This window comes from Vombatus ursinus, unplaced genomic scaffold, assembly GCF_900497805.2.
Source record: "Vombatus ursinus unplaced genomic scaffold, bare-nosed wombat genome assembly UNPS02014772.1, whole genome shotgun sequence".
In the NCBI taxonomy this organism is placed as follows: domain Eukaryota; kingdom Metazoa; phylum Chordata; class Mammalia; order Diprotodontia; family Vombatidae; genus Vombatus; species Vombatus ursinus.
The window spans coordinates 9,519,620-9,536,309 of record NW_020954550.1 but is presented as its reverse complement, the minus strand read 5'-3'; the positions used below and the strand labels follow the sequence as shown (position 1 = coordinate 9,536,309).

At 35.2% G+C, this 16,690-nt stretch overlaps 1 protein-coding gene across 5 annotated transcripts in view; it reads left to right on the top strand.

Moving 5' to 3' along the window:
- The window catches only part of ERBIN (erbb2 interacting protein), a 189,278-nt gene that overhangs the window by 59,013 nt on the left and 113,575 nt on the right, over positions 1 to 16,690 (top strand). The window lies entirely within an intron of this gene.

Sequence of the window (16,690 nt, the reverse complement as noted above, 5' to 3'; positions counted from 1 at the left end):
ATAGAGAAAAGTTTTCTAAGCAGACATCAAACTCTTAATGTTCTCACTAAACTTGGTCTTTTTAAATTTATTTGCAGTTCTTGAATAAGCCATGAGATGGAATTGAGTCAGAGGTTGGATAGCTTGTTCATTAATTACTGGATAGGTGATAAGTTGCCTTTAATGCACTTTTGACTTATGACACACCCTTTTTGCTCTTAATCCAACAGATCATTTTCTTTTAAGCATTTATGTATTTAGTTCTACTACCAGTGAATGTTCTGTATAAAGTACATAAGCACGAAATTGGCCTGTCTAAGATGAGTTGCTGATGTTATAGATATGTGATATTGTCTCTTATCATCGTAGCTTTTTGAGTTTTGCTTTCAGTTTCTGATTAAGGGTGGTTAAGATTTCTGATATGCTTTTGGTTTTCAGATCTTTATGTATGTTTCTTAATTTGCTTTTTATAGGACAGTATGGCAATCACGTTATCTACTGTTGTATATACCAGCTAAATATTGGTGTAATCTTCCAGTTCCTTTTGGTAGGTTTTTGAAAGTCTCTTTTGCCCTGGTGGTGTCATTATTAGGTATAACAAGTGAAGATTTTCAGTGATCTCAGCTTTTTACCCCCTCAAAGTTTTTAGTAGCTTCTCAACTTCTTTTCAGACTTAGGGATACTTAAAATAGGATTGCCTTGCCTTTGTCAGCAATACATCATGTGACTTATACCTGAGGGTATGTATCATGGACAAAAAAATAGTGTGAAGCCTTTCCCTATAATTAGATCTATTTTCATTTTTGTTATAATACTGACACCTAAGGGAAGAATTCATGTCTTTGTAGTTTGCCTGTTTCAGTTGTCAGCATCATTTGCATTGTAGCATTTTCCAGTAGGTGGGGTTATTTCTGTTTTGTTCTCGTGTATTTTTGCCTTCTTGAAATACCATAACACAAAGTACTACTCCTACTTTTGGGCCAAACTGATCATCAGGACAATTTCTGATAGGGCTGGTCTTCAAATTCCAATGTTCTATCTTTTTTTTTTTTTTTAAGATTTATAAGAACAGTGTTATCTTACTGGGCAGGGTGTTAACCTAGTCAGCGATATGACGAGAGCTCAACTAAGTTCCTTCTCATCCTTCACAGATGCTGTACTAGGCTCAAGGTACACAGAGTCCTTTTTGTGCATCACTGGCATTGTTCCTTTACTTGGCTGTTGTGAGTTCCCATTTCTCTACAACAGGTCCTACAGTTTGGTCTTTAAGGGATTATTAGTAGTTTTGTAGGTAACATGGTAGAATGGGTAAAGAACCTGCCAGCATGACCACCTGTGTTCAGGTCCTACCTCTGACATGCACTTGCTGAGCAACCCTGTACAAGTTACTCAATGCAACAAAGAGAAGATGCCTACCTACGTTTGTAGGGGTTTCTTTTACTGGCAAAACCACAAGTGTCTAGTCCGTATATCTATTATTAGTGTATAAGTTATATATCCTCGTAGTAGAAAGTAAAGTGTTTGAAGATAGAGAATGGGTTTTTGTTTTGTTTTGGTCTGTATGTTCCCAGCACCTAACTTTATACATGGCCAGCACTAGCCATACATGACTACCACATACATGGTCAGATGTTTGTTGAATAGAATTAGGTATTACCTGTATTTCCTTCAATTTTGGTTATTTATTAAGGGATCATGTTCTATTTCTTGTGGGCGATGATAAAAATATTTTTAAAATATTTTATGATTTTCCACCCAATTACATGTAAAAACAATTTTTAACATTTGTTTTTTAAATTTTAAGTTTCAAATTCTTTCCCTCACCTCTCCCTGAGATGTAAGCAATTTGATATAGTTTATACACGTGCAGCCATGCAAAACATATTTCCATATTAGTCATGTTGTGAAAGAAAACACAAACCATCCCCCAAAAAAACCCCACAAAAAATAAAATGAAAAATAGTATGCCCAACCTGCATTCAGGCTCTATCAGTTTTTTCTCTGGAGGGTGATAGCATTTTTCATCATGAGTACTTTGGAATTGTCTTGGATCTTTTTATTATTGAGAATAGTTAAGTCATTCACAGTTGATCATTGTTCAGTATTGTGTACAATGGTCTCTTGGTTCTGCTCATTTCACTTTGTATCAGTTCATTTAAGTCTTTCCAGGTGTTTCTGAAATCATCCTGCTTGTCATTAATTTTTTGAAATTAATTTATTTTTAGTTTTCAACTTTCACTTCCATAAACTTTTGAATTTTAAATTTTCTCTGCCTCCCTCCTCTTCCTCACGATGGCGTGCAGTCTGATATAGGCCCTACATATACATTCTTATTAATCATATTTTCACATTAGTCATGTTGTAAAGAAGAATTAGAACCAATGGGAAGAACCACGAGAAAGAAGAAACAAAACAAAACAACAGGAGAAGAGCAAATAGTATGCTTTGACCTGCATTCAGACTCCATAGTTCTTTCTCTGAATGTGGATTTGCTTGTCATTTCTCATAGTGCAGCAGTATTCCACCACAGTCATATACCACAACTTGTTCAGCCGTTTTCCAGTGGATGGGTGTCCCCTTAATTTCCAGTTCTTTGCCACCACAAAAAGAGTGCCATAAATATTTTTGTACATATAGGTCCTTTACTCTTTTAAAAAAATATCTTTGGGATACAGACCTAGTAGTGATGTTGCTGGGTCAAACGGTATGTAGTTTTATTACCCTTTGGGCATAGTTACAGATTATTCTCCAGAATGATTGGATCAGTTCACAGTTCTACCAACAATGTCCCAATTTTCCCACATTCCTCCAACATCTATCATTTTCCTTTTATGTCATATTTCCCATCTGATAGGTGTGTGGTACCTCACAATCATTTTGATTTGTATTTCTTTAGTCAGTAGTGATTTAGAGATGACTATAGATAGCTTTGATTTCTTCATCTGAAAACTGCCTGTTCATATCCTTTGACCATTTATCAATTGGGGAATGACTTGTATTCTTATAAATTTAACTCAGCTGTCTATCTCTATGAGAAATGAGGCCTTTATCAAAGATACTTGCTGTAAAAAAATTTTCATCCCAGCTTTCTGCCTTCTTCTAATCTTGGTTGCATTGATTTTGTTTGTGCAGAACCTTTTTAGTTTAATATAATCAAACTTAATCATTTTACATCTCACAATGCTCTCTAATTCTTGTTTGGTCACAAATTCTTCCCTTTACAATGATACAATTCTTAAGGTAAACTACAGACATTTTGCTGAATCAACTGACAATTTTTACACATAGGATGAGGGGGTATTCTGTTTTCTTATAGTAATGCTAAATGTCTTAGTATAACATTTTACATTTGTTGCTTACCTTCCATCTATGTCATGTTTATCTTGTAGATACTGATTTATTTATAAGGTCCTTGAGGACAGAGACCATCTTTGTTTTCTCTTTATACCCCATCATTTAGTATAGTGCTTGGCAATTAAGTGTTTTATAAAGCTTGATTGGTGTCTTAACTTGTGATTATTATAAGATTAAATGTTCTTCTGAAAAATAATTACCATTTGAAAATGAAATAATACTCTAATAGTAACACAATAAATTGTTAAATATAACATCATATAACTTAAAATTTCTTTTTTTATTTTGGTAATTTTAAAAAGTTGCTATAAGTTTTGAAGTTTTTAAATATTAATTTTAAAAGCACTTTAACCATCACACAGTAATGAAATTGAGACTCAAGGCCTCCTTTTTTTCTGTCATGCTTCTAGAGAGCTTGTTATTGCCATAAAGGTCTATGCTTAAACTAAGTGCTTCTCTGAGTGTGGTCCAGGTAACTTTGGGGCTTCCAAAGACCCTTTCAGAGGGTCTGCAAGATCAAAACTATTTTTACAATAATACTAAAGTGTTTTAATTTCTAATATAATAAATACCGATAAATATAACCCATAAAACAAAAGCTCTCTGCTGGGGTAGGGGGAGAATCATCAATAATATTTAGGAATGTGAATGAATCCTAAGACCAAAAAGTTGGGAACTGCTGGACAATATTAATCTTGCCTGAAGAAGCTAAGGGAAACTTTTTTGCTTAGAGACAGGTAGGTGGTTTTGTGGATAGAGGACTGGGCCTTAGTTCAAATCCAGGATCAGACAATTACTGGTTACGTGATTTTAGTCATGTCATTTGACTTGTTTGTCTCAGTTTCCTCAACTGTTAAATGGAGATAATAAGAACACCTACCTTCTATTTGTGTGAGAATCATATGAGATAATATTTATAAAGTGACTAGAATAGTACCTGGCATATAGTTGCTAAATAAATCCTCTCCTTTTCCCTAAGAAGTGAAAGACTCATTTTACTTGCTTATACAATTTTGATAATCTATTATCTGTTAGTACTGTTTGTTTCTTTGAAAGTTGGATTAGACTGTAAACTCTTTGAAAATAGGGACTTGTTTCCTTAAAGTTTAGCATAGTGCTTGATGCATTGTAGGTGCTTAATACAGTATCCTTTAATTTCATGAACAGTTCTATAAATTCATTAATACTGTCAACTTCTTGCTCTAGTTATTTTTGTATCATATCTCCTATTGTTTTGTTTATGAGTCTTTCATCCTTTGATTTTATTTCCTCAAGATTATAGAAAGTTTAGCCTTGTTCTGTTAATTGACAGTCTACTCTGAATATTGAAAGTGTTTTGCTACCCAGACCAGGTTTACAGTCTGGGGAAGTATGGGGTGGTCTGTCCCATGCAGCTAATAGAAATTGACCTTAGCTACAATGTTAACAGAATATTGATGATTTATTTCTTGGACAGTTAAATATCCTTGGTTTAATCTTTGTTTTGATACAAATTGGCTGAAAGTCAATATGTTTCTTTGTATCATTGCCTATTATAAACAGTTGTTTTCTTTATTTGAATATAATTCATGAAATGAGAAAAATTTCAAGAATTTACTTTGTAAAAATCAGTGGCATAAGATTTGTTTATGTTGATTATAGATTATTTTCATATACTGTTTTTAAAAAATGGAACTTTCTGTCTTGATTGAATATTATTATTGTTATTATTGTTCCACTCTAGAATTGCTGGAAATTGTGTGGTAAAGGGCAACTATTTCACTCATTGGATTGTTTGTAGGTCACATAACTAGGAATTTTGGAGCAGAGCCAAGGATTGATGTTTGTAAATTGGCTATAGTAATGGGATTAAACTGTAGCATTATTCTTCTCAAGCAAAAGAGATGATTCCACATAGAAGATCATACAGGATAATTCCACAGTAGCAGATGGTGCATGTTTGTGTGAAACACAGTGATAGGAAAAGTATTTTCTGGAATGTTATTATATTTAAAAAATTAAGATCTGTATCTGTAAGGTTAAGATGAGCACATCAGGTGATTTTTACCACAAAGAGCACATGATGATGCACTCAGATCAACTTTAAAAGTTATTTCACAGATAATTGATGGTATTAATTAATAATTATCACAGTATCATAGAATAGTGGAACTCTGAAGATTTTTTAGGTCTCATTTTAAAATGATTTTAAATAAATTTAATATTTAACATTAGTATTTAAATATTGCAACTATTCAGAATAACAATTTAGAATCATTTTCATTGCATAATATATCTTCATTTTTCAGCTACTCTTTTAGTCTCCTTTATAATTTTCCTCTTATATGGTTGTAGTTAGGGTGTACTCTTTTCTGTTGATTCTACTTTTTTTCACTTTGTATTATTTCATAAAATTCTCTGTAGACTTTTTTCATTCTTTATCCTTGTATGTCTTAAATCATTAACCATTTTGCTGTTGTTAGACACTTAAGTTATTTCTACTCTTCCATACTTACAAATAATCTTGCTGTGGAAATCTTTTAACTATTTTTTTGTTTTATATTGTTTTTGTTTGATAATTCTTTCAGTTTTTTTATGTTTGATTATTATTTTAGTTTTTTTTCTAGCATTGAAACTACTAGTAGGCTAAAAGATAAGGTTATTTTTGAAACTTTAATGCATAATGCCAAATTACAATATTCCCCCAAATTCTACTGGCTTGTAATTCCCTTATCATGGAATGTAAAAATATTTGTCCACAACCTCATGGTCATTGAAATTCATTGCTTTTAATTTTTAAGTTTTTATTCTTTTTTTTTTTTTTTTAATTTTTAGGCAGTTGGGGTTAAATGACTTGCCCAGGGTCACACAACTAGTAAATGTCAAGTGTTTGATATGAGGCCAGATTTGAACTCAGGTCCTTCTGACTTCAGGGCTGGTGCTCTATCCACTGTGCCACCTAGCTGCCCCACTTTTAATTTTTTTTAAACAAATTAAGGAACTGAATGTGTTGCCTTGTAATTATTTTGATTTGTATCTTATTATGGTTGCTTTTTCAAGTGGTTATCATTTAATTTATTTTCTATTTTGAGAATTATCTTCATATTCTTTAAAAACTTTTTTGGATTGAGCATTAATTTTGTAAAAATGAAATAATTGTTTATACATTTTAGATGTCAGGTTTTTTTGTCATTATAAATATTTTTCTTTTGTAAAATGTTTTAATGTCTTTTTATTTTTACTTCACAATCAATTCCTGATGTTAGGCCCCCGAGGTCCCATACTCCCTCCCCACCCCCCACCCCGCCCCCACCAATTACATGCTTCCTTGAAACAAAGAAAAAAATTATATAAACTTTCTGACAAAGCATCTGAGTCTAATGGCCCATACATTTTACTCCCACATTATTACCCTATCTGTCTACCATGAGACAGATTTCATTCTCTGCTCTCTGGAACTAAGATAAGATTGTTAATGGAAATTAATTTGAGTTCCGTTGCCTCTTGATTTTTTTTTTTTCATTTATACTGTTACAGTTGTGTGTGTGTGTGTGTGTGTGTGTGTGTGTGTGTGTGTGTGTGAGAGAGATGTGCGTGTGTGTGTGTAGGTTCACCTGTTTTACTTTGTTTTGCTTTGTTACTTTATGCAAATGATTCCATGTCGTCCTTAATACAAGTTGTTCTGAATTTCTGTGTTTTTTTTTTAGCAGAACAATAATAATTCTATTATGTTCATAAGACAAAGATTAGTTGTTCCCAATCATTGAGCACTTATTTTGTTTTCAACTTCTTGCTACCACAAACGATATTAATTTAAATATTTTTTGATATGTGGGATCTTTTTGTCATTGATAACTCCTAACATAGATGCCTATTAATGGGATTGTGGGGACAAAAGTTATCAACTTTTCTTGAATAATTCCTAGATTTTTCAGAAGGTTGAAAATCACAGCTTTTCCAACAGTGCATTAGTGTAACTATCTTCCTATAGCTTCTCTAACATTGACTTGTTTCAGTTTTTTAACATCTTTGTCAATTTGATGGGTATGTATATTTTCACAAATCTTACTCTTCCTTTAATTTATATATATATGTATGTGTGTGTATATATATATATATACATATATACACACACACACACACACACACATAGGCAAACACATCAATATTGTCCTATAATTCTTTCTAATTTTGTATTTTAAAAAGTCATTTTTCTTCCAGGGTTGAGATAAATAGTTAATTTTTTCACTTCTTATACAAATCTGCTGTTGAGCCAGAATGCCCCCCCACCTCTTCCCCAGGCCTTTATTTTCCAGTTTAAGAAACTTCTAAGTGTAGAGAAGGAGTTTTTTTGTTTTGGGTGAGGCAGTCGGGGTCAAGTGACTTGCCCTGGGTCACACAGCTAGTGAGTGTCAAGTATCTGAGGCCGAGTTTGAACTCAGGTCCTCTTGATTCCAAGGCTAGAGCTCTATCTACTGTGCCACCGAGCTGCCCCTGAGAGAAGGATTTTTTAAGAAGTAGAGGTAAAGAGGGAGTCTAATCCATGCCCCGAAGGAGAGCTGGTGCCATAGTCACAGAAATGGTAGATAGAATTCCAGGTTCAGAGAAAAGTTAGTTAGTCATACAGTTTGGCTGAAACATGAGTGTGTAAAATGGAGGAATATGAAATGTCTGAAAAAGTAGTTGAAAACCAGACTTTGGAAGTCTTTAAATGCTAGTTCAAGCAGTTAATATTTTACCTTAGATAAAATAGAGAGCCACTAAAGCTTCTTGAATTATGGGATTTGTGTGGTTAAACCTCTCTTAAGAAGATTATTTTGGCAGCTGGATAGAGAGGAGAAGGGAGATACTAGAAAGAGAAATACCAATTAGGAGGCATCAGTACAGGGGTACTGGTGAACTGATGAGAACCTGAACTTGGGAGTGCAGAGAAGGAAACAGGTATGAGATTTTGTGTAGGCAGAATTGAAAAGATTGGCAACTTTTTGTATGTGGGGAGTGAAGGAGAAGGAAGAATCTAGTTTGAGTGAAAGGTTGTAAAGATGAATGACCAAAACATCCTGGTGCTATAAATAGAAATTCAGAAACTAAGACACATAGATGAGGAGGGGAAGGAAGATAATGACTTCTATTTTTCAAAACTGTCAAATTTAAGATGCTGATGGGAAATCCAGTTGGAGATGTCCAACAGGTATGTGGCAATGCAGGACTAGAGTTGAGAGATTATGGTTAAATATATAGATTTGGAAGTTATCTGAACAGAGATATTTTGAACCCATGGTAGTGGATGACCTCTTTAAGGTAGAAAAAAGAATGCCTGGCACAAAACTTTGGATACATATCTTTTCAGACCATTTTATTCAGAATTAACCTCCCTCCTGCTCTTCAATCTTACATCTCCAACTACCTGTTGGACATCTTGAGCTGGATGTCTGGTAGACATGCACTCAGTGTGTCCAAACCAGAACTCATTGTCTTTCCCCTCAAACTCTTTTCTCTTCCAAACTTCCCTATTATTGTAGAGGGCACCACCATTCTCTCAGTCATCTGGTCTCATAACCTCTGTGCCATCTGTGACTTCTTATTTTTACCACCATGGTGCCCCTCCTCACCCCAATCCAATTGATTGCCAGGTCTTCTTAATTCTCCTACATTTGCAATATTGCTTATACATCTTTTTCACTTCTGACACTTCCAAGAACCTGGTGTAGGCTCCCTAACACCTCATGCCTGGGCTATTGCAGTAGCCTTCTGGCTAATCTTCCTGTCTCAGGCCTCTCCACTCCAGCCATTGGCTACCTGTGTGATCTTCCTAAAGTATAGGTCTGACCATGTCTCCTCCCTGCCTCTTGTCCCCTCTGCAGTCCACTGATAGTGGCCTCCTTGCTGTTCCTCAAACAAAGCATTCCATCTTCAGACTCCATCATGTATTTTCACTGGCTGTCCTTCATGCCTCAGATGCTTTCTCATCTATAAATAGGAGACATGGTACTAGATGATCAAGCACAGTGTCTTACATGGTTAACTCAATAAATATTAACTGTCTCTATGATCTTAACACTACCTCTTTCACCACCCATATTGCTTAATTCTAATTGAGTCGATCTCGTTTTCTTAAAATAGCTATCCTTCCGTCCGCTGTCAATCCTTTCTTCCTGGTTAAGTCAGAAATTCTCTTTTCTTACTCCTGGCTTCCCTGTCTTCTTTCAAATCTCAGCTAAAGTTCCACCTGCTGCAAAGGCTGCAAAAAGGCAAAGTTCCTGGTTCTACCAGTACTTTTTCTTTTATTTACCTGATTATATCAGTATTGATTACATCATAGTTGATTGCATGTTGTCTTCCTCATTAGAATGTGAGCTCCTTGAGGGCAGTGAATGTTTTAACCTTTCTTCATATCCCCAGGACTTAAAACAATGCTTGACACTTCAGAAGCAGTTTGTTGATGGTTGACTCTCACACCCAGTTAGGGGGTAAGAAAAAAATGATGAATCCATCAGAGAAGATCTTGACATGATAGGTAAGAGAAGACAGAAGAGATAGGAGTATCACAAAAGCTCAGAGAGGAGAAATTATGGAGGAGGGGAAGGTGGTTGATAGTTTTGATATCTACTGGGGAGTCAGGTAGGATGATAAAAGGCCATTGGATAGTTAAAGAATTCCTTGTTTATCATTGAGAGAACAGCTTCAGTAAAGTTGGTCAGGAATCTTGATTGCAAGGGGTTTAAGTGAGTCGAAATACAGACTGCAATTGTAGGAGACTCTTAAATAATTTGACTGTTGAGGGGTGGAAAGACAATAGTTTAAAAAGCTTATAGGATGAAATGAAGAAGATTTTTGTTTGTTTTGTTTTTGTTCTTAATGGCTGGGGCAGGTCTCTGCCTTATAGGCCTTGAGGAAAGAGTAAGGGAGAAACTGCAAATGAACAAAGGGGAATGTTTAAAGGACTACATCCCAGAGAAGATAGGAGAAGATGGGATCAAAGATTCAAGGGGGGGTGTTGGCTTTGGCATAGATCTTGTTGGATCTTGTACAAAGAAAGATCAGAGCAATGAAAGAGAAAATGGAACAAAATAGCCCTTTATGGTATCAGGTAGGGGAGAAGAAACTAACATGGGACTCATTTTAAGCTCCTCAAGGGAAGGACTGTGTATTTTTTTGTATCTTGACTTTGAAATGTGCTCATTGGTCTTTGAAGGGAGAAATAGAATTTTTGTACCTGGATAAAGTTGTAAGAACTATACCCCTTTCTAGCCTTGGGACATCTCTTGTACTATGTACTCCTGATCTTTGTACTTAAAACTGCCTATGTGTTGTACTTTCTCATTTCCCAAGACACATTTCTACTTCATTCTATTTCCTTTGTCCATTTCAGTCAATCAACAAGCATGTATTAAGAACATACTGTGTACCAGGCACTTTGTTAGGCACTGCAGGATAAAAGAACAAAAATACCTGCACAGAACATAAAGAAAATTAAAGAAAAGATAATTTTGTGGTGGAGGGAACTCAGTGATTGGGGAAAACTTCATGTAGAAAGTAGGACTTGAGCTGATTTTTGAAGTATATTAGGTATGTGAAGAGGCAGAATGGAGGGAGAAGTAAGGCATTCCATGTTGGGGAATAAGCCAGTGCATTGAATGTCATGGAAATGGGAGGTGGAGAGTCCTGTGTAAAAAACAGCAGGAAGACCATTGTGGTATGGCTGTGTCTGAAGGGACAGGGATGGGGAAAGTTGGGGAAAAGAACAGAGAAGAGTAGTGTGAGTGATAGCAGCAGGGTTCTAGTGAAAGTGAGAGAAACTACTACACAGTATTTTCTACCTTTTTGCACATGGATCCATATCTGTTTCATAGCACACGTGCTCCATTGGGACCCTATGAAGGTAAGAAAAAGTAGAAGGAAGATGCTGGCATATATTGGGTTGTGGATCCTCTTTGGAGATCTAAAGAAAGAAGTTGTAATAAAGATCATTATTATTACTTGGCCTCATAGGGCCTTCAGATAGAAGATGATGATGACCATAGTGATGAGGATGATAATAATTGTATTTATATAGTGCTTTAGGTTTTGCAGAGTGCTTTACAGATATTGTCTCCTTTTATCCTCCCAACAACCCTGGGAAGTAGGTGTTATTATTACCATTTTATAAATGGGGAAACTGAGGCAGATAGCAGTGAAGTGATTTGCTCAGAGCCACACAGCTAGTGTCAGAGGCAGAATTTGCACTTAGGTCTTCCTGATATTTCTAATACTTTATCTACTGCCACCTAACTACCTGTATACCAGAGACTGAATGACTATGACTATGCTAATAGCCATTTATTCTTAAATCATTTCTATCATTAAATATTTTTTAATGAGCACTTTTCTGGTAATATCTTTTGGTTATGATATATGAGGCTTAGAAATGTATACTCTGCAAGGAAGAAACTTTTGATAGTTGGACAGTTTGTTTTATTTTCAACAAAAACATGGAAAAATAAATAAGAAATTAAGTAGTTGCTATTACTTCTTTTCATATATTTAAAACAATGCTTTAATAGATGTTTGACTGTCTAAGAGTGTTATGTGACCAGGAAGCAATTGTCAGGTAGTGAAATATCTTCTTTTATATTTAACATTCAAAATAGTGTCTTGTGTCATAGACAATAATCAGATCTTGCAACAATTTAAAGTAGAAAGCATGAAATAAATAGTAATGTCTTACAAAAGAGAATGTGTTTTGCGCCTAGACTTATTAAAAAAAAACCCTCAGGTTTCTGAAATAATTTGCCGGGGAAATATGTGTCAGTATACATATAAGCATTTCTTTGTTGTTGTTATAGAGGAATTTTAGCTAATACTTCTGAGATAATAGATTATGGCATTAGAAAGGATCATAGAGTTAATAGACCAAACGTATTAACCAACATAAAGTGTCCGTGTAGGACATTGTGTGCTAGGTTATCTAGTACAGTCTTTTATTTATAGCTGAGAGGACTGAGGCTTGAGAGGTTAAATTATTTGCCCAAGGTCATAAGAGATGGTAAGTAGCAGAGCTATGATTCAAACCTCCTCTTTCCTTAATGTGACATCTCTAGAAATCAGTTTCCCACTTTATGAAAGAAAGTAACTGATATCCAGTTTGTCGGGAGATTAGCAAAGTGAAAATAAATATAGGCACTTAAAAATTATGAACAGTTTACTTGTGAATGTATTATTCCTACTTCTTGGCTGCTTTTCCCCCTTTCTCTTAAGAAAGGAAATTTGCACCCACATATTTCATTGTCCACATCTCAACCTCTTCTAAAAACTGTCGAAATAAACAGCCCAGTTGTTCTTGGGCACACAGACCCACCTTGTGGCCAGAGTGGTGAACTGTTTGACACTGTCTTCTGGCACCAGCCATATTGCTTAATTCTGTTTAAGTCAATCTCTTTTTTTTAGTTCTGTGTATGTATTCTTCCTTCCACTCTCAGCTCTTTCTTTCTTGGTTAATTCAGAAAAATTTATATCCCTATCACGAATTCCCCCTAGTATTTGTGAGCTAGTCATGGCTAATAAGAAGAATCATAGCCCATATTAATCTATCATCATGAGGTGCTTTCCATATTTTACTATCTCCTATCTCATTCAATCCTCACAATAAGTTGAGGAAATTTGTCCTCAAAGAAAGGTTAACAGATTTGCCTAAAGTCACAGTGGTATATGGTAGAGTCAGGATTTGAACCTCAGGCTTTTGACTCAAAATTTATGCCACGATACTTGTTCATCTGAATCAGGAGGAAAAGGAAAGCCATAAGTCTGAAACTAAAATTAGCCGATGTAGAAAAAAAAAAAATTAGCTGCAGAGTTTAGTTGAAAGCCCAGGAAAATTCACAGAAGCACCATTTCAAACCTCTATAAGTCTCCTAGCCTTCCTATTCTAGCTAGTTAAACCCGTTTTTCTTCTGGCATACAAGTGATTATTAAAGTCATCCATTCATTTTTTATATATTTTTCTAGTTTTATATGTTATAAATATATTATGTATTCATAAATTATAATTTTTATATTTTATTTTATCTTGTTATTTTTAATTACTATTATAACTTGTATTAATTTTCATTGTAATTGTGCAAAATATTTCAAGTATTAAAGATTTTTTGGACTGGCCTGGACAGTTTACCATTTAAACAATCATTTTCTTGGGAAAAATTGCTCAGATAATCTTTAAGGGCCTTTTCAATTCTAACTCTTGTCCTCCTATGGACTGATTTGCTAATAGTTAATAACCCCCGTCTACTTGATCTTCAGCACCCTCCTCCCCCCTTCTGTTGTGTATTGAGTTGGACTCCTTTATCCTCCCTTCCTCCCCTTTGGGATGGACATGAATACACATGTTACTTGAATGGGCAGAGGGTTATCATCTTTTTCTGGTAAGATGGAGGATCACTAGGCCTTCTCATCTGTCTAGCTGTATTTGCTATACCCTCAGACAGTTCATTGTCATGTGAGCTGACAGTAAACCATAAGTTTTCCTAGGTCTTTCTCTTTCCCCTTTCATGGCACTCCAAAGACCATCTGTTCTTTTTTTTTCCTGCCCTGAAGCTGAAGCCTGCTTTTTATGTCCTTTCCCCAATTAAAATGGATCTCCTTGAGAAAAAGGATTGTTTTAGTTTTCTGTTTGTATTCTTATCTCTTAACACAATGCTTGGCACAAAGTAAGGGCTTAATAAATGCTTTTCTGGTTGTTCATTTCATTTCTTCACCCATTTATTTTGGAAATGCAGGTTAGTAACTGCTGGGTCTGAATTCAGTGCTTGGAAGTGAGAAGCGTTGTATACAAACCACCTTTTAAAAATTTCCTGATTCTCTTTTTTGTCTTTTGTCTGTATAGGTGAGTTTGTTTTTTCTTTATTCTTATTAGAGAGTAACTGTGAAGTAGAGTTAGGAAAATTGCCTCTTGGTGGCAGAATCACTGGATATTATTACATCAACAAAAACCTAGGTTTCTTCCCTATTTCTAACCTGTAATAAAAATAACCTATATTATTTATGTTTGTTAGAGAGCATGACTGTTAAAGAGTTAAGACCAAAAGAAATTATTTGCTATGTGAGATTATTCATTGTGCAGAACTATTTTTGTAATTGGATCAAGAGAACCTTGAAACTTTTAGTGAAATCTGGAAATGTACTGAGTGGGTAGGGGTAATGATATTCATTGCAATGGAATTTTACCTGTATTAGATAGACAATCTTGGACTTGTGAAGGTGGAATTTAGAATTTATGGCGTAAGAGGGCAATATACCATTTAAGGTACCTAAAGATTAAAATCTATTCACCTGTTTGATAATCATTGAGTATTCTGATGACTTTATTATGATGCTGTGGATGCCTCTTAATCAACAAGCAGTTCTTAAGTGTTTACCTTTCGCCAAGTACTATACTGCCTTCTAGAAATATAAAGACAAAATATAAAACAATCAGTGTTCTCATGGAGCTTAGATTCTATCAAGGGAGAAATGTACATATTTAACTGCTGAGTGTGTGTGTTTATATATATAAATGGAATAAATTCAAAATAAAAACAAGAAGGTGAGAAAGAGCACTAGTAGTTTGGGGGTTATCGGGAAAGACATCAAGTAGGACATCATGTTTTAGTGAGATTTTGAAGGACGTTATGGATTCTATGAGAAGTCATAGTGCAAAGACATAAAGATGAAATCCTTTGGTGGGCTGCATGTTGTGCAGGCAGACCTGGTTTAGAGACTTTCTGGGCCTAGTTCTAAATTGCTTTTCAGAATGACACCGCCATTTTCACAACTTAACCAGTAGTGAATCATTGTATCTGTTTTCCCATAGCCCTTCCTGAATTTTTCATTTTTTTTTCCATCTTTGCCAATTTAATGGTTCAAGTTAACGAGTATTTATTAAGTACTTACTATATGCCAGGCGCTGTGCTAAGTGCTGGGGATACAAAGAAAGGAAAAACAAGACAAAAAAATCTCCTGCATTCAAGGAGCTCACAGTCTAATGGGGGCAGACAACATGTAAACAACTATTCATAAACAATATATGTGAAGAATAAATTGGAAAAGATCTTAGAGGGAAGGAACTAAAATTAGGTGGGACTAAGAAAACCTTTTTGCAGGAGGTTGGATTTTATATAGGACTTGGAGGAAGGAAGGGAAGCCAGGAGTTAGAGATGAGGGAGGGAGAGCATTCCAGGTATGGAGGACAGCCAGTGAAAAAATTTGGAGTTTGGAAATGGAATGTCTTGTGTGAACAGCAAAGAAGCCAACATCATTGGCTTTCAAAGGACATAGGGTAGTAAGGTATAGGAAAAATAGGAAGGATTCAGGTTATAAGGGACTTTAAAAGGCAAATGAAGATTTCATATTTGATTCTGTGTGTAATAGCGATCCACCAGAGTTTATTGAAGAGGGAGTGGAGTGTGACATAAATAGACTTGCATTTTAGAAGATCACTTTCTTAGCTTAGAAGAAGATAGACTGGAGTAGGGAAAGACTTGGGATAGGTAGACTAGTACAGTAGCCCAGGTGTAACATGTTGGCCTACACCAGAGTGGTGGCAGTGTTAGAGTAGATGAGACAGCATGATGAGAGATGTTTCGAAGGTAAAATCAAAGGACTTGACAATCAGTTGGTTATAGGGAATGAAAAAAAGTGAGGAGTCAAGGATGATCCTAGGTTGTGAACCTTGGTGAGGATGATGGGATATCATCAGCATAATAGGGAAGGTAGGAAGATGGTTTGGGAGAAAAGATAATGAGTTCAGTTTTGGATGTGCTGAATTTAAGATGTCTGTGGAGGACATCTAGTTTGAGATACTCATTTTGTAGTTGGATATATGATAGTGAAGGTCAGGAGCTGTTTAAATAGATCTGAGAATCATCTACATAGAGATGATAATTGAATCTATGGGAGCTGATAAGATCACCAAATGAAATAGTATAAATAGAGGGAGAAGAGCTCAGGACAGAACCTTTGTATGACCAGCAAAAGAGACTGAGATGAAACAAAGAGACAGGTAGAAGGTAACAGAGAACCAGTGTTCATCTGAAATTATTGTCACAAAAACCTAGAAGAGAATATGAAGGAGAAGAGGGTGAGGGTGATTGGTAGTATCAATGGCTGAAGAGAAGTCCAGAAGGAAGAAGGCAAAGATTTTTGATTTGTATTTCTCTTGTGATTTTCATAAGATTGTTGATTGCTTGATTTCTTCCTTTAACAACTGCCTATTCATAACCTTTGACCATTTATCTATTGGGGAATGGCTGTCATTCTTTTTTGTGAGGCCTTTACCAGAGAAACTTCCTGCAGAGATTTTTTTCCAAGTTATATTTTTCTCTTCTAATTTTAACTACATCAATTGTTTTCAAAAAATATTTTTAAA